A 10,193-nucleotide genomic window follows, 5' to 3' on the forward strand; every position below is an offset into this window, starting at 1 on the left:
ACAACACAAATGCTTGGGTCTACACCAACATTTGGGTCAAGTTTCCTCGAATTTTGAGAATGTTCAAAATTTAGTTGTTTTGCACGGTTTTATTAAAGCAATTTTGTTTCCCTTTTATACTAACTTGTAGTATTATTACTGTGACGCCCCAAAAATTATAATATATAATTGGGAGATGAATTGGTAAATTTTTATAAAACTTAGTTAATTAGTAAATAAATTATGGGTCATAATTGAAATATAATAACACTTGAATGAATTAAATTGGAGGTCGTTATAACATTTGAGAACAAATTATAGTAATTAAGAAAATTAGAAAGGACGTGATTGGTATTTTAAGAAAAGTTTAATTAAATATATATAATAATAATACTATATACTTTATATATATAAATAGTATATATATCTATGTGTGTAATAAGTGAGGAGAGAGAGAGTTTGAAATGGAGGCGGTGGGGCCTCTCTCTTCACCCAATTTCATTTTAAAATACATACACTGCACGCATACACATTACACACACACAATACAAGTAGTGGAAATTGCAATTGTTCGGCCGAAAACCGAAGAGAGAAACCGAGGTACGAAAATGTAATTTTAATTTTTATTAATTTATATAATTATAGTATTTAATTAGTCCGTTTATTAAATGTTGTTTTTACTAAGTGATGTACTATTTAATCGGAGTATTTTACGAGTTTGACTATTTAAATTAGTGTCGTATTAAATATCACAATTGCTATAAAAATGATATAGTTGGGTAATTAAAATATTAGATTTGTTAGCTTTAATTATTATTATAGCTAATTTACACAATTCCATCGGAATGACTAACCAAATATGTAATTCTATGTATTATTGCTTAATTAAATTGTATAGTAGGGAGAAATTGATAGAAAATTCATAGAAATATTCCAAAAATTATATTTAATAAATGGTATGTTAATAAAGAGGATTAACGAAGATTTGTACTTCGATAGAAATGGAATATTGAAGAATTATTAGAAATTGTACGAATAATATTTAATATTATATTTAAAAGAAATTACGATATTCTCGATATATTAATTGTATGTGGTATAATTCATTATAGGATACGGGGGTGAAGTAAAAGGACTGACAATTAGTGACAGTGTGGAAAGAAACGTTGTAAGGTCGAGGTAAGTAAATAATTAGTATTATCTATATATGCTTTCTGTATTTGTGGTTTTATTGTTATATGAATTTGTGGTTAATGTTGTCATTGATTTGTCTGAAATTATATAAGTGATGAATGATTTGATTTGATTGACGATAGTATGTACGTGGAATGCGAAGACACGTTGAAATATCATGTTTGTCGTATGTTGTGTTGTGGGTGTCTGAAAATGAGAGTGTAATGATATATTGTTTTACGTTACTAGTTGCTTACAAGAATGGTGATATGTGGAAATGAGGGAGTGGTGGAAATTGAATATAATTGTGGCGTGAATACCCCTTGACGTGTTGAAAATGCTATGTGCGAAAAGAAAGTGCTATGTGCGAAAAGAAAATGCTATGTGCGCAATGAAAAGAGCTTTGATGCGATGCTATGTGCGAAAAGAAAATGCTATGTGCGAGATTGATGAGCCGGCTGTCAAGGGGGTTCACTTGAATTTATATAACGGTGAGATTGAGTTGGCGGGAAAAACACAATATCACCTTCTGGTAAGCAAATTAGGAAAAATGGAGTTTGGTTAGTTGTCTTATTATGAGATAGTCATGTGGTGTAATAAAGATGATTATGTGGAAGCAAATTGATTGTATTCCATGCGTGTAGCCTGTTTATCTTGTTTGGGTTGTGTTTTATGCATCTTGCCTATTTATCTTGTTTGAGGTTATATGTGGTATACATATATAGATAGGGCTGGTTATTTGCTTACTGAGTGGCAGGCTCATCCCTCTGCTGACATTTTCTTTCAGGAGTTGACTTTGAGGTGTCTGACTGTTGAAGGCTAGGTCTACGTGTTATACTCAGGCAGGTCGGGCCAGTATGCAGTTTTCTCCTCTTTGTCAGTTAGAGTATAAATTGTATTTTGTTTGTATAAAGAGAACATGGGCGTAGAGATCAATTGTGGTGGATCACTTGTGGTGTTTGATTTGTATATATGTGATGTTGTGGGTTGACTATGTCGTTATGACGTTGTGAATACGTATGTATATTGATCAGATGATTATGTGCATTTATATATATAAACACGGGGATTACTATAAGTATGACGTTTAGGGTAGATATAGCTCTTGTAGCAAAGGGGGTGCTACAATTACACTTAGCAAATTTACAATAGAAATGCTTGGGTCTAGACCTGCGATTGGGTCAAGTTTCGTCGAATTCTGAGAACGTTCAAATGTTAGATGTTTTGCACGATTTTATTAAAACTAGTTTGTTTCCGTTTTACACTAACTTGTAGTTATTATTACGCTTAGCAAATTTACCACACAAATGCTTGGGTCTAGACCAACGTTTGGGACAGGTTTCGTCGAATTCTGAGAACGTTCAAAATTTAGCTGTTTTGCACGGTTTTATTAAAGCAAGTTTGTTTCCCTTTTTTATACTAACTTGTAGGTATTATTACGCATAGAAAATTTACCACACATATTCTTGGGTCTAGACCTACGATTAGGTCAAATTTCGTCGAATTCTGAGAACGTTCAAAAGTTATATGTTTCGCACGGTTTTATTAAAACAAGTTTGTTTCCCTTTTATACTTACTTGTAGTTATTATTACGTTTAGCAAATTTACAACACAAATGCTTGGGTCTAGACCAACGTTTGGGTCAAGTTTCGTTGAATTTTGATAACGTTCAAAATTTAGTAGTATGTTTGGTTTCAATTTTGGCCCATCTTTGAAATGGGCCAAAATATAGTGTATGTTTGTCTTGTTTGGTTTTGTAAGTTTTGGATATAATTTTTTATTATTTTAAAACAGTTTTAATTATTTTTTGTCCAAAAAATATAATTAATTAAAAATAATATTTATTTTAATCACTCACAACTAAATAAATTATATATATTTTTACACATACATATATATAAATATATATATCAAAGAGACATGATTTGACAATGAACAGTACTTTTTGTCTCCCCACTACCCAACATCAAACATACCATACTTATTTTATATTATCTCCAAAAACAAATTCAAACATACACACTATCTCTAACTTATTTTTATTCATCTTTGTTTTTCTCTCTCTATCTTCACAAAACACCCCAAAACAAGTTAAAAACAAAACCAAACATTATGTAGCTGTTTTGCACGGTTTAATTAAAGCAAGTTTGTTTCCCTATTATACTAACTTGTAGTTATTATTACACTTAGCAAATTTGCAACACAAATTCTTTGGTCTAGACCTACGTTTGGGTCAAATTTCATCGAATTCTGAGAACGTTCAAAATTTAGCTATTTCGCACAGTTTTATTAAAACAAGTTTGTTTCCCTTTTATACTAACTTGTAGTTATTATTATGCTTAACAAATATACCACACAAATGCTTGGGTCTAGACCAACGTTTGGGACAGGTTTCGTCAAATTCTTAGAACGTTCAAAATTTAGCTGTTTTGCACGGTTTTATTAAAGCAAGTTTGTTTCCCTCTTATACAAACTTGTAGTTATTATTACGCTTTGCAAATGTATAACACAAATGCTTGGGTCTTGATCTACGTTTGGGTCAAGTTTCGTAAAATTTTGAGGACGTTCAAAATTTAGCTGTTTTGCACGGTTTTATTAAAGCAAGTTTGTTTCCCTTTATACTAACTTGTAATTATTATTACGCTTAGAAATTTAACACACAAATTCTTGGATCTAGACCTACGTTTGAGTCAAGTTTCGTCGAATTCTGATAATGCTCAAAATTTAGTTGTTTTTCACGGTTTTATTAAAACAAGTTTGTTTCCCTTTTATACTAACTTGTAGTCATTATTACGCTTAGAAAATTTACAACATAAATGCTTGGGTCTAGACCTGCGATTGGGTCAAGTTTCGTCGAATTCTATGAACGTTCAAAAGTTAGCTGTTTTGCACGATTTCATTAAAACAAGTTTGTTTCCCTTCTATACTAACTTGTAGTTATTATTACGCTTAGCAAATTTACCACACAAATGCTTGGGTCTAGACCAACGTTTGGGACAGGTGTCATCGAATTTTGAGAATGTTCAAAATTTTGTTGTTTTGCATGATTTTATTAAAGCAAGTTTGTTTCTCTTTTATACTAACTTGTAGTTATTATTACGCTTAGCAAATTTACAACACAAATTCTCTCTCTAAAAATTCTCTCTCTAGTTTCCAATCCATACACGAGGCGGACGGCGAAGTGGCTAACGATGAGGAGGGGCCGGACAACGCTGAAAACATCATGGAGGGTAGCAGCAGTCCTAAGACAACCAGCGCCGGCGAAAAACAGGTTGCTTCCGGCGAGGAAGAAGACGAACAGTTGGAGGTCGTTTTTTCGGCATTTGACGCCGGGTTTTCGCCGGCAGTTAGAAGCCCAACCAACGTGGAGGAGAACAACATTGATCCAGTAGCAAATGATGGAAGATTGAAAGAGAAATCAAAGGTTATTTTGCAGCCGTTGAAATTAGGGTTTCTGCACACCGAGGAATCGCACGGCAATTTCCCAACGAATCTGACTGGTTTTCCGTCCAACGATGGCAGATCTGGAGTCTCTAGGGTTGGTTCATCCTTACCCAAGGAGAAAATTTGCATTTTGACGTCAGGCAATGAAGATTCAAGTGAGCCGCCAAATCTAGGGTTTTCTGCAACAAATCTGGTTGAGGAAGATGAAGCATCGAACAGCGATTCCAGGCGCAATCATGGCAACAATATCTCTGAGAGGGTAGATCACATATAGTCGACGGAGAATGACGGTGATTTGAGGACTGGTTTTGGTGCTACAGTGCGCCGGCCAAACTTAGGGTTTGGCGGCGCACCTTCTATCCGTAACAATGGAGGCCGGGCTTCAAGCCCTTTCAATTTTTACGAGTTTCTACGCCTTGCACACGCTGTTTTGGATGCTAAAGATGAACTATCCATGAAGTCCTTGGAGGAATTGAAAACCAAATGGAACCTGCGATTTGGACATGAAGCTACAAATCGCTGCTTTTCGCCGCCGGTGAAGAATCCTGAAGAACCAGAACTTACGCGTGGACTGAAGGGCGATTAGATGTCTTATGTCGGCGTCATGAACGGAAGGGATGACGGGTTTTCATGGTGGAAACAGCAACTCTGCTGTCAGAAAACAACAAATACCAATTTCCGATGGGCTGTCGGAAACTGCTGCGACAGTGACCGGACGACTAGAAACAATGTCGGCCGCTTACTTGGAGTCTGACGTGGAAAGAACTGATGTGGCAGGTGAGGTGGCGCGGACCTCTTGCAACAAGTCAAATGCTGAAGTCAGCATTGAATCAGCTGCTGACATCAGCACTGGAAATAATGATGTCAGCCCTATTACAGCTGCTGATGTAAGCCCTGCAACTACTGACATCAGCCCCATGTCAGCTGATGACATCATGGCTGCATCATCATTTGATATATCACATGGAATCCATGACGATGTAGTACATAACAGTCCAATCTCTCCACTTCCTTCGAGTATTCCTACCAGACAGTTAGTTGGAAATATTCCACTGCATACTTGTCCGGATTTGACAACCGATGACAAGATTGCGCATGCATTCAATAACTCCACTCGAAAAACACTATCATATGTTGCTCTGACAATACAAAATGGTGAAGTAGTTGTGAGACCTACACTTGCTACTATTCGCAACGGATCCACTCGATGGAAAACTACAGCAGTTGGTTATTTTCTTGGGAAAAAGCCATACTTTCATCATGTGAAAGAATTTGCCTTGTCAATATGGCTGGGTCTTCGGGAGGTCAAAGCTACGATAAACGGATTTTTCTTCTTCCAGTTCAAGACTGTTGCACATATGGAAGAAGTCATTGAAGGAGGACCTTGGTTGTTCCAAGGACAACCGATTGTATTACAAAAATGGCACCTGGGATGGAAATGCGGAAACTAAAACATACACAGGTTCCAGTATGGATTAAGCTAAGAACTTGCCAGTTGAACTATGGACAGAGGAGGGGCTCAGTATAGTGGCCAAAGGCATTGGTAAACCTTTATACCCGAATACAATCACGAGGGCATGCACGAGACTAGACTTCGCTTGTGTATGCGTGATGATCGATGTGAACTCAATTATCAGGAAACATATTATTATCATGACGCCTGACGAGGAAGGAGGCGAAACTCTGTGCAAAATTGACGTGGAATACGAATGGTTACCACCCAAATGCACAAGTTGTAAGACATTAGGACATGCGGCCAAAGAATGTGCTCTCAACAAGTCTTTTAAACCAGTTAAGCCTCCAGTCTCAGTCTACATACCTAAAACAGGACCATCCCGACCTTCTCCTATGCCTGACAGGATAACACCACGACCTCCACCAGCTAGAGAGGTGGAAAAACATCAAAAGGGCATTGAGTCTCCCATAACTGTTGCTGGCCCAAGTCGTGAGGAGAGGGGTAAGGCAATTATCACTTATAATGCTTTTGATGCCTTACAACAAATAGAAGATACAGATGACTTGTCTCAGGGCCCTAAAGCAAAGCAGCCCCATACCTGGTGATCCATGTTGAATGCAGCAATATGGAATGTACGTGGCCTGAACAAACAAGATCATCAGCTGGCAATAAAAGACATCGTTGCTGAGTTCAAGTTACAATTTCTTGGCCTCCTTGAAACTCGCGTTGGCATTAATAACGTACCACATATTCAGGCTTTTTTATTACCTCATTCTAAATGATTTGTGGATTATGATTCGTCTGGTAATCGTGTTTGGTTAGCTGGGATGAAAATTTTATTGATGTTGATGTGGTTGAATGTGGAACACAATTTATTCACTATCGTGTTAATATCCGTGCACTTCATGAGACCATTGCTATCACTGTTATTTATGGGGCTAATGAGATAGCCGAAAGGCGGGAGTTATGGATTTCTATGGAGACTATTGCCTTACAGTGTAATGATATCCCGTGGCTTGTTGGAGGGGATATCAATGCAGTGCGCGATACTAGTGAAATCTGTGGTACAGCGGGAGATACTCGAATGGCTATGGAAGAGTTTAATACTTGCATCCAGAACACAGGATTATTACCCTTACCTATGCAGGGAGAATGGTACACATGGCATAATCGTAGTGCGAACCCACAAAATCTATGGAAAAGGACACCATAAAAAACACACACTCAAGCTATCCACATGCAATCTCCGGCCGGCAAAGTGGGCGATGAAGAGGAAGGACCGGCCGATGATGTGGCAATTGAGGAAGGTGGTGATCGCCGGTAGAGAGACGACGACGGCGAAATTCTGGCCAAAAAACAGTTTCTGCGCGAGGAAGATGGAGGGGTGGATTTCTCAAATCCGATGGATTTTGCCGGTTTTTCGATCGGAAATGGATGCCAAAGCTTCATGGATGATAGAGGAAACGTTTTTGGACTGGAAAATCGAAGCTTGAGGTCTGAAATAGATGCAAAAATGGCGCAGCCATTTTTAGGGTTTTTGGAACCCGAAACATCATCCACTGAAATTTCGCCGGAAACTGACGTTTTTCTGGCCTCTGTGCACTGCCAAGGCGTCGTCAGGGATGACGATGACTTATCCACGGATAAAATTGCATTCTTGCAGCCGTTGGGGATTAGTTCAAAACTAGGGTTCGCAAGCTCTAAAAACAGCACCGTCAATGGCGGAAATGTCAGATCTCCGTCGGCGAATGAGTTTAATATTGAGGAATTTCTGAAACTTGCTAATAGAGTGATTGATGGAGACGAAACCGCCATGAATGCCCTAAAAAACCTCCAGATCCGCTAGGAAACCAAGTTTGGAAAGTGCTCTTCGAAGCTGGAAGTGGCGCCGGTGAAACTCCCTTCGCCCAGGCGCTGTCTTCTGCCGGGACATCGCCACTATAAGGCCGGAAAACAAACGCAGGAGAAGGAGTAGTTATCCGACGACATCTGTTTTGCCGGTGGGTGACGCAGCAGCTGACATGGAGAGGAAGATGGGTGACGCAGCAGCTGACTTGGTTGAATACACAGATGACGTCATCAATGAAGTCAGCCCTGATGATGTCATCCATGATGTAAGCCCTGATGATGTCATCCATGATGTAAGCCCTAATGATGTCATCCATAATCATCTGAAGAAATACGCTCATTCGGTATGGCCAACACTAAGGGAAGTCACCGCGACAGCTAATGGATTCTTTTTCTTCCAATTTAAAACACTCATTGATATGGAAGACGTGATCGAAGGGGGACCTTGGTTGTTCCAAAAACAACCAATAGTATTGCAAAAGTGGGAACCAAGTATGGCCATGAGAAAGCTCCAACATAAGCATGTACCTATTTGGATTAAACTTAGACACCTACCAATGGAATATTGGACTACTGATGGATTGTGTATGGTAGCTAGTGGAGTGGGTAAACCTCTCTACCCGGATGTAATAACGAGAGCATGCATGAGATTGGATTTCGCTCGTGTATGTGTGATGATTGATGTGGCACAAACGTCGAGAAATCATATCATTGTCATGACACCAGATGAAAATGGAGGGGAAACAGCTTGTAAAGTTGATGTTGAATACGAATGGCTCCCTCCAAAATGTACAAACTGTATGACCTTGGGGCACATGACCAAGTACTGTCCGCTGAACAAAACACATAAACCGAGTAAACCACCAGTAGCTATGTATGTGGCAAAAACAAATATTCCTCCACCACAACCAAATAATGAAAAGAGCAGAAAATCGATGAGACCGACAATGGTAGATAAATCGAGATGTGAGGAGGGAGAAGTGATTAGGGAACGCAACACTGCCAAACATGATGATAGGGGTAAGGCATTGGTTATTTATAATGCCTTTGATGCTTTGCAATTAATTGATGACGCAAGTGAATCCTCGAGGGGTCCTAACACACGCAGCCCTATTAATCATGACCCATGTTGAACCTTGCCATGTGGAATGTCCGCAGGCTGAATAAACGAGACCATCAGCTTGCATTAAAGGACCTTGCCTCTGAATTCAGGTTACATTTCTTGGGCATACTTGAAACACGTGTTCAACTGAATAATATTATGCATATACAGTCTTAGCTGCTACCTCAATGAGAGTGGTTTGCTAACTATAATTCCATTGGAAATCGTATATGGCTAGCGTGGGATGAGAATTTTATAGATGTACATGTTCTTTACCTGGGTGAACAATTCGTGCACTGTCGTATCACTAGTAGGGCTGTCAATGAATCTATTCTTGTTACTGTTGTTTATGGTGCAACTGAGGTGATTGACCGTCGGATTTTGTGGACTGCACTGGAGACACTTGCTCAGCAGTGCTCAGACGCCCCGTGGTTGGTGGGAGGGGACTTTAATGCAGTACGAGACATTAATGAGGTATGTGGCATTTCAGGAGATATAAGGATGGCCACAGCAGAATTTAATATAGGTATTCTGGAGCCGGGCCTGATTCCACTTCCAATGCAAGGTGAATGGTTCACATGGCATAATTGCAGTACATCCGCGCGGAGTTTGTGGAAGCGGCTGGACCGGATACTTATTAATGATCATTGGCTGGCAAGGTTCCCTACATCATCCTATCACAGCCTTACACCACGGACATCTGATCACTCGCCACTGGTTCTACATGGGGATACGCAGCAACATAATGGAGGTATGTTTCGATTTGATAACTATCTAGCCCAATCTCCTGAGTCCATCCCTAATGTGCAGAACATTTGGCATCATGAGGTTGTTGGTATACCTATGTATGCCGTGACACGTAAACTGAAGGCTCTTAAACCAGTCTTCCGAATACAGAGGAGAAATAAGGGGGATTTGATGATGAATGTCCAATTAGCAAAAGGTTTTCTCGATGAGGCACAACTATTGGTGAGCTGTGACAAACAGAATGAGCTCTTCTTACTCCTGGAACATTGCTGTCGAATCGTTTATGCTAAAGCGGCAAAACTCGAACAAATCATGTTACAACAAAGAGCTAAGATGCAGTGGATGAAAGACGGAGACCAATGTTCCCGGGTTTTCTTTCGTAAGATCACTTAAAGACGAGTAATGAGGAGAATCTTGCAGATCAATGATGAAAATGGTACCACA

At 39.2% G+C, this 10,193-nt stretch overlaps 1 long non-coding RNA gene across 1 annotated transcript; it reads left to right on the forward strand.

Moving 5' to 3' along the window:
* Positions 1-513: 513 nt before the first annotated feature.
* On the forward strand, positions 514-2,154 carry LOC148787235 (uncharacterized). Its single transcript, XR_016066955.1, has 3 exons — positions 514-579; positions 1,092-1,158; positions 1,940-2,154. It is a non-coding gene; the product is annotated as an uncharacterized LOC148787235 (long non-coding RNA).
* Positions 2,155-10,193: the final 8,039 nt, after the last annotated feature.

This window comes from Sesamum indicum, linkage group LG8 (assembly GCF_026168435.1).
Source record: "Sesamum indicum cultivar Baizhima isolate 11 linkage group LG8, ASM2616843v1, whole genome shotgun sequence".
In the NCBI taxonomy this organism is placed as follows: domain Eukaryota; kingdom Viridiplantae; phylum Streptophyta; class Magnoliopsida; order Lamiales; family Pedaliaceae; genus Sesamum; species Sesamum indicum.